The sequence below is a fragment of the Schistocerca serialis genome, chromosome 8 (assembly GCF_023864345.2).
Source record: "Schistocerca serialis cubense isolate TAMUIC-IGC-003099 chromosome 8, iqSchSeri2.2, whole genome shotgun sequence".
Taxonomy (NCBI): Eukaryota; Metazoa; Arthropoda; class Insecta; order Orthoptera; family Acrididae; genus Schistocerca; species Schistocerca serialis.
Window position 1 is genome coordinate 570355611 of NC_064645.1, and position 20297 is coordinate 570375907.

Sequence of the window (20297 nt, forward strand, 5' to 3'; positions counted from 1 at the left end):
ATACCGAGAAGGTCAGCACGAATGGTCACAGGTTTGTTTGACTAGCGGAAGAGAGTCGCAAAATACTGAAAAACCTGATTTGCCAGGTGCTTGAAAATAGATGCCAATTATTCCGTGACTGTCTAATTACAAAATTCAATAACCTGTATAAGGTGGAGAATGTAGAAACACATTGATGATCCAAAGCATTGTGATACTCAAGGCTTCTTCCAAATTACGCTCAACCCGTATTTCTTAGAGATATTGCTCGAATGTACAGTATACTGGCTACGGAAAACAAGACACGCTGCCTACAGCCTATACCACACGTTCCTTTGTCCATGATGAGGATGTCGCTGACCAGTGAAGTATGTAAAATTACCCCTTTTCTTTACTACATCGCTGTAACTTTCCCCCGGACAAACTTCCCTATTAATAGATGACTTTAAGGAGTATTTAAACGCTCAACGTTTAGCGTGTGGAATGTTGCATCGTCGGATAAAACGAACGCTCTAGGATGGTTGACAACATCGTGGTTGATAACTTCTTTTCGAAAACTGCAATAGACTTCCACCCGTCTGTTATGAGTCTCGTACCAGTAAAGCTGCCTTACCCCCAGAGTACACACGAAGGGTATAGCACTCCTTCGATTTTCTCTCTAGGCCACCAAATAACTAAATGTGTTCGATTTCGTTTTTCAGGAGATATCTTTTGCCGTAGTTGCGAGTCGCGAGGTGCGGCTCGTCAATTTCTACGGTTTCGTTGTGACCATCGATAGAAGCGTTTTCGTTTGTGACAATGACATATCACTTTTCGCCACAGAATCGATAACAGTGACACACAGTCTTGATAGATACTTCGCTTTTTAGAAGCAGTGGCTTGTAATGCATAACTTCTCAGCCAACAGGAAACGATAATAACAGTCTTGTCATTGCTCTATTTTGACTTGTCAAACCAAGTATTCTTCCTTATTGGCTTCCTTTTATTACATTTTGCGCAATACAGCTCGAAGGGGAACTCGCCGTCACAGGTTTTCTTGTTAAGTTTAACGGGTGTCTCACCGTGACATTTGATTTAATTTTTTTGTTCCATATTTGGCAAAAAGCTATATGCCTAATGAAATTCTAAGTATCAAGAATGAGATTTTCACTCTGCAGTGGAGTGTGCGCTGATATGAAACTTCCTGGCAGATTAAAACTGTGTGCCCGACCGAGACTCGAACTCAGGACCTTTGCCTTTCGCGGGCAAGTGCTCTACCATCTGAGCTACCGAAGCACGACTAACGCCCGGTCCTCACAGCTTTACTGTTTGGAAGGTAGGAGACGAGATACTGGCATAAGTAAAGCTGTGAGGACCGGGCGTGAGTCGTGCTTCGGTAGCTCAGATGGTAGAGCACTTGCCCGCGAAAGGCAAAGGTCCCGAGTTCGAGTCTCGGTCGGGCACACAGTTTTAATCTGCCAGGAAGTTCCAAATTCTAAGTACTTTTCCACTGTACATATTCGAGGAACTACTTCCTGCCACGAAAGTATACTTTCACAAAATATCAGCACAGATTCAGTCATTATTATTTACACCGTTATATGATATTCCCTTGGCGACGCAGAAAACAAAATTCGCCGCTTCGACAGTGAGTCACTCGATATACAGTATATCGCTCGTAGTGCACACTCGACTCCGATACCCAAGGTTTCTTCCAAATTACCTACCTTCTTAACTACGTGTTGTCCCGCCTTCGGAACTCAATACAGCAGCGATTCTGAGTGACACGAATTATGCAAGTCTCCGGAAGTACGTGACACCAGGTGTCTAAACAAAGGTCATAGATTCACGTAAACTTGGAGCTAGTGGTTTCTAGACACAAGAAATGGCGCCCGATAGCGTCCTATATGTGTTCCATTGGGCTGAGATCAAGTAAATTTGTTAGACAAGACGTCAACACGATTTCACCAACACCCTCCTCGAATCACTGTTGCACATTTCCGGCATTATGACACGGATAGTTTTTCTGCTGGATCCTGCCATTAACATCGGACAATTCGTCAGGCGCGAAGGAATACCTGTGGTCTAAGATATAATAAATATTTAAACAGTTTTTTTAATATAACAGGTTTTTAAAATGGAGAAGAAAACACAAATTATTTTCTCCTAACCACATACAAATCCTTAACACCATACAGACAATACTTAAAATTTGTGCTCGTGAATTTTTAATAAGTATGAAAATACTTGTGGAATTTAAAATGAGAAACGTGGGGTACATAGTAAGGATGTCGACCATTTATGCATCAAATATGCAGATGCCCCACGTTTTTCGTTTTAAATTCTACAAGTATTTTCATAGCTATTAAAACTTGTAAGTACACATGTTGAAAAGTATCTGTATAGGGTTAGGAGTCTCTATGGGGCTAGGAGAAATTATTTTATACTTTTTATTCCGTTTTAAAAATGGTATATTAAATAAAATTCAATAATTATTTCCTCCTATTTATCATTGTGTATGATAAATTTTTCAATCGTTTTCAATTTTTTTTTATTTACAACATGGACATCTGGTAAATTTCAGGAATATTTTATGGTTACGATAATGATATAACAGTTACACTGCTCCTTTTATGAGTTTTACTGTGTAAATGACAATGAACTCATTTCGGTAAATTTCCGCCGTAGTGTGATCTGTAAATACGTCAATAGGTGACACACATCCACAATAACACCATAAACACCGTAAAACCAAGGAAACGTCACAATCCATAAGCCATAAAATTATTACGTAAAATAAAAATAAAACATAGTAATCTCAACACAAAGCAGATGAAATTTCAGGTAAGAAAAACATTGTCAGAACCAAGCCTGAGGAAATAATCAAAACACAACCGCATTTCCACACACCACCTGCATCTAGTGGCAACTATGTAAACATGTAATATCGTTGACCCACTGTCGTCCAAGCTTTCAAGAGGGAAAATAACGCACAAAACTGACTAATCTGTCTAAAAATGAGGTATAACAGTACTTCTACAACGAAAGTCAAACTAAATAAAAATTCGAACAAAGACCGCGCATGGCAGCATCGATGTAAAATGTGGTCTGACTATAACAAGGAAAGCATTTTTGAAAAAGAGGAATTTCCTAACACGTAATATAAATTTAAGTGTTATAACATCTTTTCTGAAGGTATCTGTCTGTACGAAAGAGAAACATAGAGGATAAGCGGTTCAGAGTAGAAGAGAATAAAAGATTTTGAAATGTGGTGCTACAGAAGAATGCTGAAGATTAGATGGGTAGATCGAATAAGTAATGAGGAGGTACTGAACTAAATTTGGGAAAAAAATATGGCATAACTTAAGTTACAGGAAGGCTCCGTTGATTGGACACATTGAGACACCAAGGAATCGTCGATATGGTAAGAGTGGGAGGTAAAAACTGTAGAGGAAGACCTGAGCAAGAGTACAGTAAACACGTTCAAATACATCACGTTCAAATACATGTAAGTTGCAGTAGTTATTCAGAGCTGAAACGTTTTGTTCAGGATAGACCAGCAGGGGGAACTCCATCAAACTAGTCTTTGGACTGAACACCACCACGGCCACTACAATAAGAACAACTCTCAGCAGCAGTATGAAGCAGAACGACAATACAGAATAGGGAAAGTATGTGCCTGACTAAGATTTAATGAAAGACTCCTAAGAAAACGTAATCCACCTACGAAATAAGTGGCTAAATACTCGTTCAATCCTTGAATATTAGTCTTCAGTCTGTTACTCTTACCAAGCACAATTAATAGAGGCAGTAGAGTACCGAGTGGACGTAATTAAACTTTCGCTACTTGAGAGGACCCCAGGGAAAACGAGTGATCGTAAGGCAATGCAACTTTGTGGAAACATTTGTAAGGACATGCGGAAGAGAAATAACAAACAAAGCATTAAAAGAAACACAGTTTAATTTTCACGTATATGGATATATATCCATATAAGTATATAGTTCTGGCAACACCACAAATGACCTTCTTCTTCTGTGCGGATGCACACATATTCCCCGAACTCTTGCGGGACTTGGAAAGAACGTCTTCCACGAGTAATGAGTGTGTTCGGGTGGGACATTACGCATGTAGTGTGTGGACAGACAAGGTGAGAATGTGGGTCTCGCGGGAGGCGTGCGCGAGATAGTCCCTGCAGTCGCGCTATCCTCCGTGCCCTCGGTGGCTCATATGGATCGTCGGCACGGCTAACTCAGCGTGTTCGGTCAGAGGGTTAGCTCTGTAATGAAAAGACTGAGTTAAAGGATCAACGACGAAATGAAACGGGTGTCTAGCGAAGGCCGCCCCGAGCAGATACAACGAATAAAATCGAACGAAATGAGATTAATTTAAAAAAAGATGGATATAGCTTCTGCCATGTAAGCAGGAGATCCCGGGTTCGAGTCCCGGTCGGGGCACACATTTTCACCTGTTCCCGTTGATATATATCAACACCCGTTAGCAGCTGAAGGTATTAATATAATTCTAATTTCGTTTCATTTTCAGGTGGAAGGGTAATATTTATTAACTGCGTACCATGTTTATGTTCCAGGTTGCAAACATTGCTCAAAGTGACTAGTATCTGCAACTACGACAGCCTGGAACCGCACTAGAGATACCATTTCACAACTGTGCGCAGCACTTTAGAAGGTGGATGATGGAATGTTCAGCTGTCGTGACACTGCCCTTTTATACACAGTGTGCGCGAAACTACCGCTATCTACATATGCTCATATCGATACCCCATGACTTCTGCCACGTCAGTGCAGGTCAGGCGTGTATTACGCACAGAAATCGCTTACCAGGGTAGCAACCTATGTGTAGCGTGCATATGTGGATTTTTAGGTTAGAGAAATCCCTTCACAGCTCCGAAAAGACGCGTTCTGTGTCCAGAGAGGATAGCATTCGTCATAGCAGATTGGACCACAGACATACGTTAATAGACTGGCTATACTGCACAGGTATCATCGGTGTTACTGAAGCCACCAGCCGGCCGGGGTGGCTGAGCGGTTCTAGGCGCTACAGACTGGAACCGCGCGACTGCTACGGTCGCAGGTTCGAATCCTGCCTCGGGCATGGATGTGTGTGACGTCCTTAGGTTAGTTAGTTTTAAGTAGTTCTAAGTTCTAGGGGACTGATGACCTCAGAAGTCCCATAGTGCTCAGAGCCATTTGAACCACTTTTGAAGCCAGCACTTTAGTATAGCAATATGGCGTCGAGCGCAAAGGACATGAAAAAAATCTTTTTATTTGCTGATTAAACAGTCGCAAGAAATCGGGAGAAACTGATATACCTACCTTTAGAGTTTCGACAAAATGGTTATTACATGCATCGTGTTTGGTTGTAATTTCTTGTACAGCAGACGGAAGATACAAGGAAAGGAACATGTCACAGTGCAAGAATAACTAGAAAAATATTACGTATTTTTGTTTTGTGTTGTATGTAATCCTAAATAACTCCATTACAATTTATCTTGTGTGATATACTGGCAATGATTAAATAGTTTATGTACATTTTAGGGGTTTACATATATCTAGTATTAACAGACGTAGCTTAATGATATGCTTTTAACCAGTTTTGGTCAACTTTGGCTTTTCTTCGGATAGTATTCTCCTTATGAAAGTGCTCCTATAAGTAGAATGTGGTATTTGTCGTTGAGAACAAGTGTCTTCATTCATTTGAGTGTTTTTGTGAAAACTACCGCCTGCTTTAAACGCATGTATATGCAACTCGATGTTCTTCTCATAACACGATTCTACAATGTATGATTCAACTAGTACACAAATGTTTGCTCAACTGCAGAACTTTATTCGACCACCTCGAAAAGGCTACAACGTCATTTGGTTTCAGAAAATCTTGGTAGCACAAGATTGTTCGCGCAAACAAAGTTGAAACTCGGCGCGGTGGCTGATGGGATCGACTGTAAATGGGAAATGCCTTTACGGTCGCTCCTATCAGCCACCGCGCCGAGTGTCAACTTTGTTTGCACGTGTAACATACAAAGTTGCTGACGGCGCCATCTTACCTCACCAAACGTCAGGCTTCAGTAAAAGATGCGTCTTTGCCAGTCTAGTAATGTATGTCTGTGGATCGGACAAAGACAATGTTAATATAGTAGTTAGTTAACTGCAGGAACATCTATGGAAAGGCCTTATACCCAATCTACTATTAAACAGAAATGGCAATAGCAATGAATGTCTAAACTGCAATTGGAATGTAGCTACATTGCAAAGATAGGTTGAACACTGGTGGTGGTGTGTTTACAGCAATAAAAAAATAGAATGGTATCTAGTAAGATCACTACAGATTCAGAATGTGGAGTAATTTGAAAGAGGACGACTGTTAATAGTGTATCAATCATGGTCATCAGATGGTTTTATAGACCCCCTGCCTCAGTAGCAATAGTGACAGAAAATTTGAAGGGAAACCTGGATAATATTTCGCGTAAATTCCCTTGTCATGTTACAGTTTTACGCGAATATCTTAATGAAACAGCTGTAGACTGTGAAACTGAAGCGATTAGGATGGATAGTGGGGACAGAAAATCGAGTGAAATTGTTCTAAGTACTTTATCCGAAAATTACCTTGAGCAGTCAATCAGAGAAACGACTCGTGCAGATAGCACCTAAGACCTGCTGCTGGCAAATCAGCATAGAACAGAGGGTCACTGATGATAGGGCCCTTATAGCATCACTGAGTATAGCTATAAAATAATAGGAATACAATGGAAGGCAGGAAGGAAAATCTTTCTCTTTAGCAAGAGTGGGCCGTACTGGGTAGCCGCGCGGCCTGGGGCGTCTTGTCACGGTCCGCGCCCCCCCCCCCCTCCCTCCCCCGTCGGAGGTTCGAGTCCTTCTTCGGGCATGGGTGTGTGTGTGCTGTGTTGACTGATGACCTCCGCAATTTGGTTCCATAAGACCTCACCACAAATTTCCAAAATAGCAAGAGCGACGAGAAGCAGATTACAGGTTACCAGACCGATCAACACGAAAGCTTTACTTCCAGCACTAACCGTGTTGAACATCAATGTGCAAAGTTCAAGAGCCTCGTACAATACGCTTAAGACTGGAACGTGCCGTGCGAAGCTGTGCGGGATGGAAAAGTCCCCGACGTGCCTCGACAATCGTCTTAAACAGCTGCTACGAAAGCAAAGAGAGCGTCACTGCAAATTTAAACGTAGCCAAAATCCTCACAGACCAACAAAAAGTAGACTAAGCCAAAATTAGCATAAGGAGGACTATGCGTGAAGCCTTCAACGAATACAAAAGTAAAATTCGGTCTACCGACTTGACAGAAAATCGTAAGAAGTTTTGGTTTGATGTTAAATCAGTAAACGGGTCGAAGCCACAGGCCTAGACACTCTGTGACTATAATGACACTGAATTAGAGACACAGAAAGTACGGAAATTCTAAAAGTCTTTTTTTCACCACTGTTTCACAGAAGAAGATCGCACTATACTTCCTCCTTTAAATCATCACACGAGCGACAAAATAACACATATCGAGCGAGATAAGCGACTAAGGGATAGAAAAGCAAGTACAATCGCTCAGCAGAGGGAAGGCGACCGGAGCTGACGCGGATACCAGTTCGTTTCTACATAGAGTGTGCGATAGAGCTTGCTCCTCTTCTAGCAGCGGTGTCCCGTAGGTCTCTAGAGGAGCGAAACGTTCCTACTGATTGGGAAAAAAAGCACAGATCATTACCGTTTTCAAGAAGGGTCGTGGAACAGACGCACAAAACTAGACCGAAAATTCGGGTGTGGGAATCAACATGGATCGTGTGAAACTCAGGTAGGCTTGTTTGTCCACAAGAGTCAGAAAGCAGTAGATACAGGCCCCCAGGGTAGATTTCCTCTTCCTCGACTACTGGAAGGGGTTCGATACACTTCCGCACTGATGCCTAATGAATAGAATACGAGCATATGGATTATCAGGTTAACTGTGTGATCGGACTGTAGAGTTTCATTCAGATAAACGCAGCATGGCATTGTGAACGATGAGAAGTCGTCAGACATAAAAGTAACATCTGGCGTGCCCCAAGGGAGTGTTATAGGACCATTACTTTTCTTAGTACGTATCATTGATCTAGCAGATAACGTTTGAAGTTCCGTGAGGCTTTTCGCGGATGATGCTGTTGTATAAAGAGAAGTCGCAATGCTAGGACGTTATAGTGAAATGCGGGAAGACCTGGAGGATAGACACTTGGGGCAGGGAATGGCAATTGACACTCAACACAAAAAATGTAGCGTGTTGCGAACACTTAGATAAAAAGACTCTTTCTTGTGTGATTGCACGTTTGCAGAAGAATGACTGGAAGTAGTTACCACCATAAAATATCTAGGAGTGTGCGTACAGAGAGACATGAAATGGAACGACCACACAAGATTAATTGCGAATAAGGTAGATGCCAGAGTGGGATTCATTGGAAGAGTCCTCGGGAAATGTAGTCCATCAACAAAACAAGTAGCTCACTTTTGTAAACCCTCGTCGCCAGTTTTATAAAGGCCTCGTCGGTACTGCTGGGGAGGTCGAGTTGCCACTGTTGTTACGATAGGCCGACTCAAACAGCTTCTGGTGCAGTACACAGCTAAGACTATTTCTCCCTGCCACTGTTACACAGCTATGCCCCAGGGCCAGGTAAGAGGATAAGAGAACGAAGGTTCTACAACACTGCAACAGATTAGTAACAACGTCACACAAATGAGTTCAAAGATTTACTTATCTTTGTGAATCGTTGAATAATGAAGTCTGCAACACTGCTTGCAATGCAACACAGTAAGAGCCCTCAATGGCTAAGTTATAATAATCGAAGGTAACTTCTAAGTACATAGCAAATGCAAACTATAACACAAGTCTATTCACTTCTAAGAGTTCACTAAACGACGTTCCCTATCTAAGTAAGCCCTGGACGATGATCTATAACAAAGTGGACGAGAGCTCCTCTATCTTCTGAGTAGGCTTCTGTCCGTAGTCCTTGGGTCATTCGCGGATTGTAATCGGCCGACAATTGGCCGAGGCGATGTCCATATTTTCATCCTCAGCGCCGCCTGTGGCGCTGGCGGAACTCGGACAAGTACCGAGTCTCTATGGCACTGCCACCATCTCGCATCTTTGCGCCTGTGGTGCTTTTGTTCGGACGACACTGCACTCACAAAACACCAGGCCGAGCAATGCTTGAGTATTGCTCGTCAGTATCGGATCCATACAAGGTAGGACTGATAGAGGAAATAGAGAGGATCCAAAGAAGAGCAGCGCGTTTCGTTACAGATTTATTTAGTAAGCGCGAAACAGGCACGAAGACGCTCAACCAGGTCCAGTGGCAGAATCTGCAAGAGATGAGTTCTGCTTCACGGTATGGTCTACTGTTAAAAGTTTCGAGACTGTACGTTCCTAGAACAGTCAACCAACATATTGCTTCCTCCTACATCTTTCTCGCGAAAAGACAACGAAGATTCATTTAGAGAGATCTGAGCTCACACGCGGGCTTACCAGGAATCATTCTTACCCCGAACCATTTGTGACTGGAGCAGGAAAAGGGGGAAGTAACATTGGAGCACAAAGCACCCTCCGCCACACACCATAAGATGGCTAGCTGAGTGTATAAAGGGTGATAATAATTACAGTTCCAGCTTAAAAACTCTGTAAAAAACACTTTTCAGAATTACGTCACATTTGAGCGGAATATTTTTGATGAACGGGGAAACGTTCCGGGCATAGATGTCTGTGATGTCCTTAGGTTAGTTAGGTGTAAGTAGTTCTAAGTTCTAGGGGACTGATGACCTCAGATGTTAAGTCCCATAGTGCTCAGAGCCATTTGAACCATTTTTTTGAAACGTTCCGAAAACAAAAAAAATTAACGATAATTTTACCACTAGATGGCGCTTTAAGCGACAGAATATAGAAGATAAAGGACATGGGGTGAGCGGCTGTTCATCAGTTTACGTCTAAGACGCTCGGCATGACAGTCTCGACGCAGGATCGCACGCTGCTGATAAACAACGGTAATTATGCGTCGGTGGCTCTGTAGAAGTTCCGGACACTCACGGGTATGAAAAAAGGTGTTGATCCGTTGTTTGCCAAGTATCTGGAAAAAATGATTACGAAATTCGATTAGACAGGTACTTTTCAAGCGCAATGTGGCAGAGGAGGGAAAACAATTCCTCCTACTTCAGTAGAAGATATGGCCACGGGTTAAGAGGTGGTGTGCAAATATGCACGGCACATGAAGTTGCCTGGACTTTGGACTTACCTGTCAGCGCTTTGCATAAAATTTTACGAAATATTGTGCATTGCTGTCCATACAAAATTACCCATGTTCAGCAATTGTTCAAATGGTTCAAATGGCTCTAAGCACTATGGGACTTAACATCTGAGGTCATCAGTCCCCTAGACTTAGAACTACTTGAACCTAACTAACCTAAAGACATCACACACATCCATGCCCGAGGCAGGATTCGAAACTGCGACCGTAGCAGCAGCGCGGTTCCAGACTGAAGCGCCTAGAACCGCTCGACCACAACGCTCGGCTCAGCAGTTGTTTCATGCTGACTTGCCAGTAAGACAAAATTTGGTCTAGAATTTCTTGCTCGCATGGAAGCGGTCAGTGAATGGCCATTGAAAATCCTGTGGACAGACGAAGCCCATTTACATCTGCAAGGTCATCTCAACGCACAGAAATGCAGAATATGGGGAACAGAAAATCTCCTCGCACATCAATCTGTACTGCTTCATTCTGCAAAGACATGAAATGTGTTCGCATTTGCGAATATGGACTACCATCACCTGTATAGTGGAATGACGACAGTGAAAATTTGCCCGCTCATGGAGGTTGATCGCCTTAAAATTTGACCACCCGTATACGACTCACAGCCAGACCCAAACTTCCATATGTTGTCAACCATGTGTCCACAACCTGGATCGTACATCCATTATGTATATTCCCGTACAGGGAAGACATTTTACTTGAAAGTCACTAGCCTAACATCGGCGGATAAATACATCATTCTGCAAACATAACTGTTTGGTACGGGAGGACGGCATGCTTTATCGTAGGGTCACATTTTTTCGAGAAGATGGTTCATGATGGTCCTGTTACCTGTTCCGTCACTGGTAAGTGCTACGAAAGTCTTTTGGGCGCTAATGTCTTTTCAACGCATTAACAGGTTGGGCGTGTAGGTATAATCATTTTTATGCAACATTGCGCACCACCGCAACTTGCACAGCCAGAGATATTTTGGAAATGATAGAATTATTAGCCGTCACCCCTGCCATCTGGCCATCCAGACCACTTGATCTTAATTCGTGTGACTTCTGGATGTGGGATTATCTGAAAAGTGCTATGTTCAGTGCTCCGATTACAAACGTAGCTGAACTGAAGGCACGCATTGCGCAATGCATTCTCAACGTGACCTCTGGGACGCTCTGACCTATTGTGAAACATGCTGTTTCTCGATTTCAGCTTGCGGTAGAAAACCGCGGACAGTATATCGAACATGTCTTGCGCAGTCTCACGACAGTTAAAAATCAATTTCATTCTTACATTTTTGCCATTTTTGGCCACAGGTCAGTCAAAATCCGATTTTTCCCATCCCATGTCGTACGACCTCGCTGTGGTGAACGAGCTTCCGTAACTAACAGCGCTGTAGTGCGCAATGCCAAAGTTGTGCGGTCATGCACATTGTACAGTATGATTGGTTTAATGTGTAACTCACAACATAGCGACGGTATTGCGATTCCTCTGTCGCTTATTGCCGCACCCGTTTGTGTTATGACACTTACAATGCCGTCTAGCAGGAGAATTTTCGTTGAATTTGTTTTCCTCCTACTTTGTTAACAATCCGTTCAAATTTGACGTAATTCTGTGCAGTGATTCTTTTTCTACTCTATTTTGTAACTGGAACTTTAATATTATAGCCACACTGTGTGTAGATGTAGAAGTTTATCTAACCATAATGTTTTAATTTAGTAATTTTTAGTAACAGATGACAAGATTTTAGATCGCTTAAGGATACAAAAGCAAAACGAGGATAATGGAATGTAGTCAAATTAAATCGGGTGATGCTGAGGGGATTAGATTAGGTAATGAGACACTTAAAGTAGTAAAGGAGTTTTGCTATTTAGGGAGTAAAGTAACTGATGATGGTCGATGTAGAGAGGATATAAAATGTAGACTAGCAATGGCAAGGAAATCGTTTCTGAAGAAGAGAAATTTTTTAACATCGAGTATAGATTTAATTGTCAGGAAGTCGTTTCTGAAAGTATTTGTATGGAGTGTAGCCATGTATGGAAGTGAAACATGGACGATAACCAGTTTGGACAAGAAGAGAATAGAAGCTTTCGAAATGTGGTGCTACAGAAGAATGCTGAAGATTAGATGGGTAGATCACGTAACTAATGAGGAGGTATTGAATAGGATTGGGGAGAAGAGAAGTTTGTGGCACAACTTGACTAGAAGAAGGGATCGGTTGGTAGGACATGTTTTGAGGCATCAAGGGATCACAAATTTAGCATTGGAGGGCAGCGTGGAGGGTAAAAATCGTAGAGGGAGACCAAGAGATCAATACACTAAGCAGATTCAGAAGGATGTAGGTTGCAGTAGGTACTGGGAGATGAAGAAGCTTGCACAGGATAGAGTAGCATGGAGAGCTGCATCAAACCAGTCTCAGGACTGAAGACCACAACAACAACAACAAGGATACAGGATACTTCTGAATGACGAAAAATCGAATTTGTTTATAATTTCATTAAATTCTGTAGTCTCTCCTGGTTACATATTACTGGGTTTAGAGTGAAAAATGATTACCATACACTATATCGTAGTGTTTAGTGTCGTGTACGCTACTACACCCCCTTTATTTCAATGATAAAAAACTATTAGCTTTTCACAAAAGAGCTATTAAACTTCTGTTTCCAACAATTATGTTTGATATATCTTGGGCATGTTGGCAACAGTGCTGGTTTTTAGCATCTGTAAATGATCATCTTTGCTGCTATGTAGTTTTGATTTGCTGGAGTCAACAATGCTACATGCCAAGAAATTTGATAAAAGAAAATTTAGGGGTAACCAATTTACAAACCAAGCAGTCCACGCTATTGAGAAGACGCTTGTACCAGTTCTTCAGGGAAGGAACTCCCACGATTGAAATTTTTATATTAGCACTCTTGCCGTTTGTAGTGTATGATAAACCATTCCAGCTACTTTGTTGTTCAGTTACTTCCAGACAGTTTACGCCATTACATTGTTTACATCTCACCATTTTCTTTATCAAAGAAGATGCTCCAGTAATATTGATTATGAAATTGTATCACAATACCCCCAGAATTTTATGCAGAATGATCAGTTAACTGTAGAATTCTGTTGCTAGACAAATACAGTTTCTTATAAGCAATTATATGTTTATTTATGTAAAATGTATGATTCTTCATAGCCAACTCATGGCACAAAAAGTATTTCGATAGCTTCCTTTGCTGAAGCTTGTGGACATAAATATAATTAATATGCACTCAACAAAGGAGGAAGAAGTGCTAAAAGGAACGCCAGGAAAAAGCTTGAAGATGAAGAAATGCAGTGAAATGAAGACTATGCTTCAGGAATGTTCTGAGGCACATTTTAATAGGACTCAAATCTTCATTCGTAATTTGCCGCAGCTTGTATCGCAATTTAGGTACACATATCACCTTAATTTTATAATGCATTGTTCTCTTTTCTTCTGTGACTTGCAGTTGTCTATATCTATCTAGTAGACCTATAGCTTTTTGCACTTTCAACTAAATTACAGAGAAATAAAAATTTTAATTAGGAAAAAAATTCTAAAAATGATGATGTAAGATATAATAATATTTATCTGATTAATATACTTAATGTGTGGAATAGGATTAGTATCTCAGCCGTCACGTTATACATATCTCTTAAAAAAATTTGTCTCCTTCACATGTATTGTGGGATTCAACGGTGCCTGAATTTCAACTTTTAGGAAGTTTTGTGCTTCATTTTATTATTGTTTTTTATAATCGCTATTACATCCTAAACTGTTCAAAATACTTGCAAATTGTTTAGAAGGTATTATGCATTAACTACTGAAAAATTGTAAAATGTATATAAAAGAAACAGTGCAGGAGATAAACAAGTTCTGATTTTCACATGGTATGGAGCCGAAAAAGTGCGCTGGGACTCTGAACTGCTGTTCACTAACCAAGCTTTTTATTTGGCGCGCTTCACTCTGCTGGAAGCCTGTTAAGAGTCTCTTTTCAACTAATAAATATTTATCTGATTCGGAACTGGCAACCCAATCCCAGGTGTTTTCAACAGATCGTAGCTCCAGTTGCGCCATTAAGTAACTAAATACGTAGTTTCATTTGTTATGCTGTCAGTATGAAGCTGTGCTTCATCTTGGCAAACCCAATCATCGCTGGTAATTGATCAGTGACCTCGTGTACTTCCGCTTTACCTAGAGCTGCTGCATTACGTTGGCGGTGCCTGTGGTCTTGTATTTTTCCTTGGTTTCTTCTTGATAACATCGGGATCACCATTAGAGAGCGTTATTCCTTATGTTTAGTGATCTTTTTGGGCCAAATTTAATGAGCGAAACATATTTTACTTGCGGCAGTTTTTATTTCACAGCTAGCTACTTACGACTGTTTTTTTACAGAACAAACTGCATATGACATAAAAGTCTCGCCAGTTTCATTCAGTTCTGCAAACATATTTAATTAAGCAAATGAGAATGCAGTTACCAATTGATTTTTAAAAAAATTATTTCGTTTTTATATATACTTTTATATTGCTGGCACATCCAACACCAAAGATCTCGATATCAAAACATTTACGATAAAAATGCTTCCAACGGAGCTTTTTGTGATGTCGAACTTTCCTCCATTTTCAAGGCAAGAGTTAAAACATTTCTTCGTACTGTAACAGATCGAAAACTGTTACTGGTATTGTTCATTCTGTGAAAAAAAAATAAACGAAAGACAACGTAATTAATATGTGACATGTCTACCTTTATACTGTTGTCAGGCCGATTTGTGGGCATAAACATTCCTTTAAAGCAAAAAGCAACAGAATCTAAAATATCTCTATGAATAAGTTTGTGATATTTACATACGAAAAAATGTTCTCCAGTAGAATATCACAGATGCAACCTTTTAGCGTGGATCGGTGACTCAGTGGTAAAGTGCCGTACTATAAATCCGAAGTTCTCCGTTAATTTAATACTTCTTCCCACTCTGTCAATGATGATGTGAAAAATGACGAGCGCGCCTGATTTGGAGTCAAATGGTAAAGGTCAGTTCGCACTGAGCGTCACATCACGTCGCGTCATAACAATCAGGGCCCACGAGAAATACGGACCCTGCAACGACTTTCTGACGTCACACTAGTCGGCTTTTGCACCACACTTCGTAAACACTCGGATCTGTGCAGGGTCCATGGAAAATCAATATGTAATTGAAAAGGTGCCCACTATAGGTCTTAACTTTGTCGTGTGCTTGAGAGGGCTTGCATGCATTTAAACGCGCAGTCAAGAATTATTCAACTCGGCTGAAATAGTTACTCGCTCCCCACCGGAGACAGTTGCCGGCACTCGTAAGACCTGTAGTGTCACGTGCTGTGACGTACGCCTCACATCCTTTCTTTCTCATGGGCCACGAAACGTCACTTTACGACACCGTCATAGTTCCTCATGAACAAAGTTTTGACAGCCAATGTTGTACATTGTTGACCATGTGACACCAATGTCCATTTCCTCCCGATACACAGTCATGCCGTCTTCCATACTTCGTTTTGTGTCACTTTTGTTAGGTTGTGGTTTTCATGACTGATATCAGTTGTTATACGTTCTTTGTTATTTCTTGTTATTTATTACAGACAGAAAATAGTTGAGGACAGCTATATAAGTTGAAATCAGGTGACTTAAACTGACTTGACGTGACATGACCTGATGGTCAATGCGAACACTCCGTGATCCGTGACAGTGCCGTGATGTAACTATATGAATAGCCTGAAGTTAGTTCAAAGGTGAGAGGAAGGCAATGACATACCACCTCCAACATGATCGTGCTTTGTAAAGCACTGAGGTGTTCAAAACTTCAGTCTTCGGTTCATTCCTTAAGACGCCTACAACTGCATCTGATCGAGATATTGGTTTCATTATGACATCATGTGTTGCGTATCTTATCTGTGGTCTGAGATGATACCACAGATCCTTTGAGTGGCTGTTGAAACACACTCGCTGGGTTTACACGAGGCATCTCCCAGTCTCGCCATGTTTAGTCAAGCCTTGTTAGTATGCAGTTACTTCACACTGTAAACTAACTAATGCATTAGCTTCAAGATGTCTTACTCACTGCATACATGGGAGCGCTTATCTGTCATTGACACAGTTTGCTAATTTGGAAGTCGGTAAATACTTGTAAATCTAAAGATAATGCTGGCGAAGATAAACACACTACTGTTTTCCTCGTTGGCCTGAGATATACAATACTTCCCTTTCCTTGTGGCATTGTGCTTTGTTGCAGGTCTGTACCGTAACAAAGATGTTCTGAATCACTTGCTAATGGCTATCGCACGCATCCCGAATTTGACTATATTCCGTCTAGCCTTCAGACCGCCATTTACGTGACGTAACACTCTAGAATAATTTAAAAACAGATGTTAGTGTTGATACGTCAGCTTGAGGTTCCAACCTGTCCCTTAGAATACAGGGTTATACATAAGAACCATCAGGGTTTAAGAAGACAACTGCATGGAAACTACAAGACATGAAGAAAATAGACAATAACAGCGGATAGAGCACCTCGCCAACTTTCGATTCGTGATAAGCCCCGTTGAATAGTTGCAGAGCTCACCACTAGGGGCAGTCATATCAGAACATGAAGTATAGTGGAGCGATGCATGCATTTTGTGTCCTTGAATCCGCTAAATGCGAGTCAGCCACAGCTTCTTACCAAATTTCAGGTACATGCTGCAACAGACAAAACCATGCATGTGTGCTACAACACATTCAGTGAAGCTGACTTCTGTGTGTCCAAAGAAATCGACAACATGTGCGGACAAAGAAATGTAGGTACCGCACTCAGCTCTCTGCTGCATTCGCACAAACGTCGGTGTGTAAAACCCAAAGTAGTATAGAATACATAGGCTGTAGGTGTTATTCAGCGCTCCCTGCGGTGCCACGCCGTACTAATAGTTGCCATGTTTCGAGAAATCATTCTGCGATCGTTTTGAAAGCGTGCCTGTGGTGTGCTCAGAATATAAATGTACTCACATATCTAGAAAAAAGATTGAAGAGTGGTGTAAATATTCTTACATATTGTGTTCTGTAAGTGTGCTGTGTTTTATGTACAGCGACGTGTTTGTTTACTTGTGTAGTAAAGCTTGTTTCATCCAAGTTCTTCTAAGCATATGATATTCCGAGAATTTTGTGATGAAGGAGAAGCTAACAAAGGCCTGCATCATACTTTGTAAAATTTCAGAAACATGAGGAGCATAAGATCGTAAACTTTTTTTTGTGACAGAAAACTTCGTTGTTTGTTAGAGGGTATGGTCGATTAAGTCTTTTTTGTATGATTAATTTTTTGACAGTTGCAATAGCCATTACTTCAATAACTTTTTTTGTTGCTCTCTGGAAACTAAATGGAGTATAATTTCACATTAGAAAGTATGGATTACAGGCGGAAAAATCTGTAATTCCATATGAACAGAGTTATTTGTATTAAATTATGGTTTCAGATTAAAAAAACAAGCGTTTTATATGCAAAGTATGAACTGCAAATTACTCTGTGTATCAATCTTAGTATCATTTTATATATGGATAGTCTTTTTCCAAGGTTTGGATCTACAACACGTAGTTACATTATTTTAAATGTTAACTGCCGATAATGGCGTAGACAAAGTATAATGTGCAAGCTAATAATTAATCGGAACAGCATTTTAGAAATCGTAATGCAGAAGGGTAGTCATGGACCTAAAGTGTGATATTGGGCAACGTCCTCTCTCCCCCTCCCCCGGCCTCTTCTCCCCCTCCCCCACCTTCTTCTCTCAAATCTTGGTTGTGCTGAGATGGGCCTGCAGCAAGGCCTATTGTTTACTATTCGCCCCTTATTTAACCGCACTTTTCGTCATAAAAACCAAAACTGCAGGTTAAATTAAGAAAACGTGTACTAGATAACGGGCAAGTATTCAAGTGTTACGATTCAGTTACGTACATATATCACAAATGAAGTGCGAAAAACGTGAGAGGGTCGACTAGATGACTGCAAAATTCGACTCTATGTAAGCCGAGTAACCCGATTTATGAGAAAGACACGGTAGTATATTGGACATTACTTTAATAAACTTACTATCATCCAAAAACTTCATTCCATATTCGATTGCCTGCGTGGCTTGGATCGTAATATACCTGCTCCGTGGGGCAGTGTCTCCCTGCGTGCAAGGGACACTCTCCACCGCAGACCCCTCAATTTATTAGTAAGATGACCCAGTGGATAGGTCGTCATAAACTGAACATAGATCGAGCATGAAAACAGGAAGAAGGTGTACTGTACCGTGAAAAACGAAGCAAAATCGAAACAACGAACGGTCCAAGCTCAATGTGTATAACATCGAGCGAGGCTCAATACAGATGGACAATTTCTTGCAGATTTCCGTACAAAAGACCTAAAGTATTGTACTGTATACAGGGTGGTCCATTGATCGTGACCGGGCCAAATAACTCACGAAATAAGCGTCAAACGAAAAAACTACAAAGAACGAAACTTGTCTAGCTTGAAGGGGAAAACCAAATGGCTCTATGGTTGGCCCGCTAGGTGGCGCTGCCATAGGTCAAACGGATATCAGCTGTGTTTTTTAAATAGGAACCCCCATTTTTATTACATATTCGTGTAGTAGGCTACGTAAAGAAATTTGAATGTTTTAGTTGGAACACTTCTTTTCGCTTTGTGATAGATGGCGCTGTAATTGTCACAAACATATGTCTCACAATTTTAGACGAACAGTTGCTAACAGGTAGATTTTTCAAATTAAAATACAGAACGTAGGTGCGTTTGAACATTTTATTTCGGTTGTGATAGATGTACCTTTGTGAACTTATCACTTCTGAGAACGCATGCTGTTACGGCATGATTACCTGTAATTAATACAATAAATGCTCAAAATGATGTCTGTCAACCTCAATGCATTTGGTAATACGTGTAACGACATTCCTCTGAACAGCGAGTAGTTCGCCTTCCGTCATGTTCGCACCTGCATTGACAATGCGCTGACGCATGTTGCCAGCGTTGTCGGTGGATCACGATAGCAAATATCCTTCAACTTTCCCCACAGAAAGAAATCCGGGGACGTCAGATCCGGTGAACGTGCGGGTGCTTCGACGACCAATCCACCTGTCATGAAATATGCTATTCAATACCGCTTCAACCGCACGCGAGCTATGTGCCGCACATCCATCATGTTGGAAGTACATCGCCATTCTGTCATGCAGTGAAACATCTTGTAGTAACATCGGTAGAACATTACGTAGGAAATCAGCATACATTGCACCATTTAGATTGCCATGATAAAATGCCGCACCATACATTAACCCGCCAAGGTCGCTGATGTTCCGCTTGTCGCAGCCATCGTGGATTTTCCGTTGCCCAATAGTGCATATTATGCCGGTTTACGTTACCGCTGTTGCTGAATGACGCTTCGTCGCTAAATAGAACGCGTGCAAAAAATCTGTCATCGTCCTGTAATTTCTGTTGTGCCCAGTGGCAGAACTGTACACGACGTTCAAAGTCGTCGCCATGCAATTCCTGGTGCATAAAAATATGGTACGGGTGAATCGAAAGATGTAGCATTCTCAACACCGACGTTTTTGAGATTCCCAATACTCGCGCAATTTGTCTGCTACTGATGTGCGGATTATCATCATTTGTTGCAGGTCGTGGTTGACGTTTCACATGTGGCTGAACACTTCCTGTTTCCTTAAATAACTTAACTATCCGGCGAACGGTCCGGACACTTGGATGATGTCGTCCAGGATACCGAGCAGCACTCGCCCGTTGGGCATTTTGATCACAATAGCCATACATCAACACCATATCGACATTTTCCGCAATTGGTAAACGGTCCATTTTAACACGGATAATGTATCACGAAGAAAATACCGTCCGCACTGAAAGAATGTTACGTGATACCACGTACTTATACGTTTGTGACTATTACAGCGCCATCTATCACAAAGCGAAGAAAGTGGTCCAACTAAAACATTCATAGTTCTTTACGTAATACACAAATATGTAATAAAAATGGGGGTTCCTATTT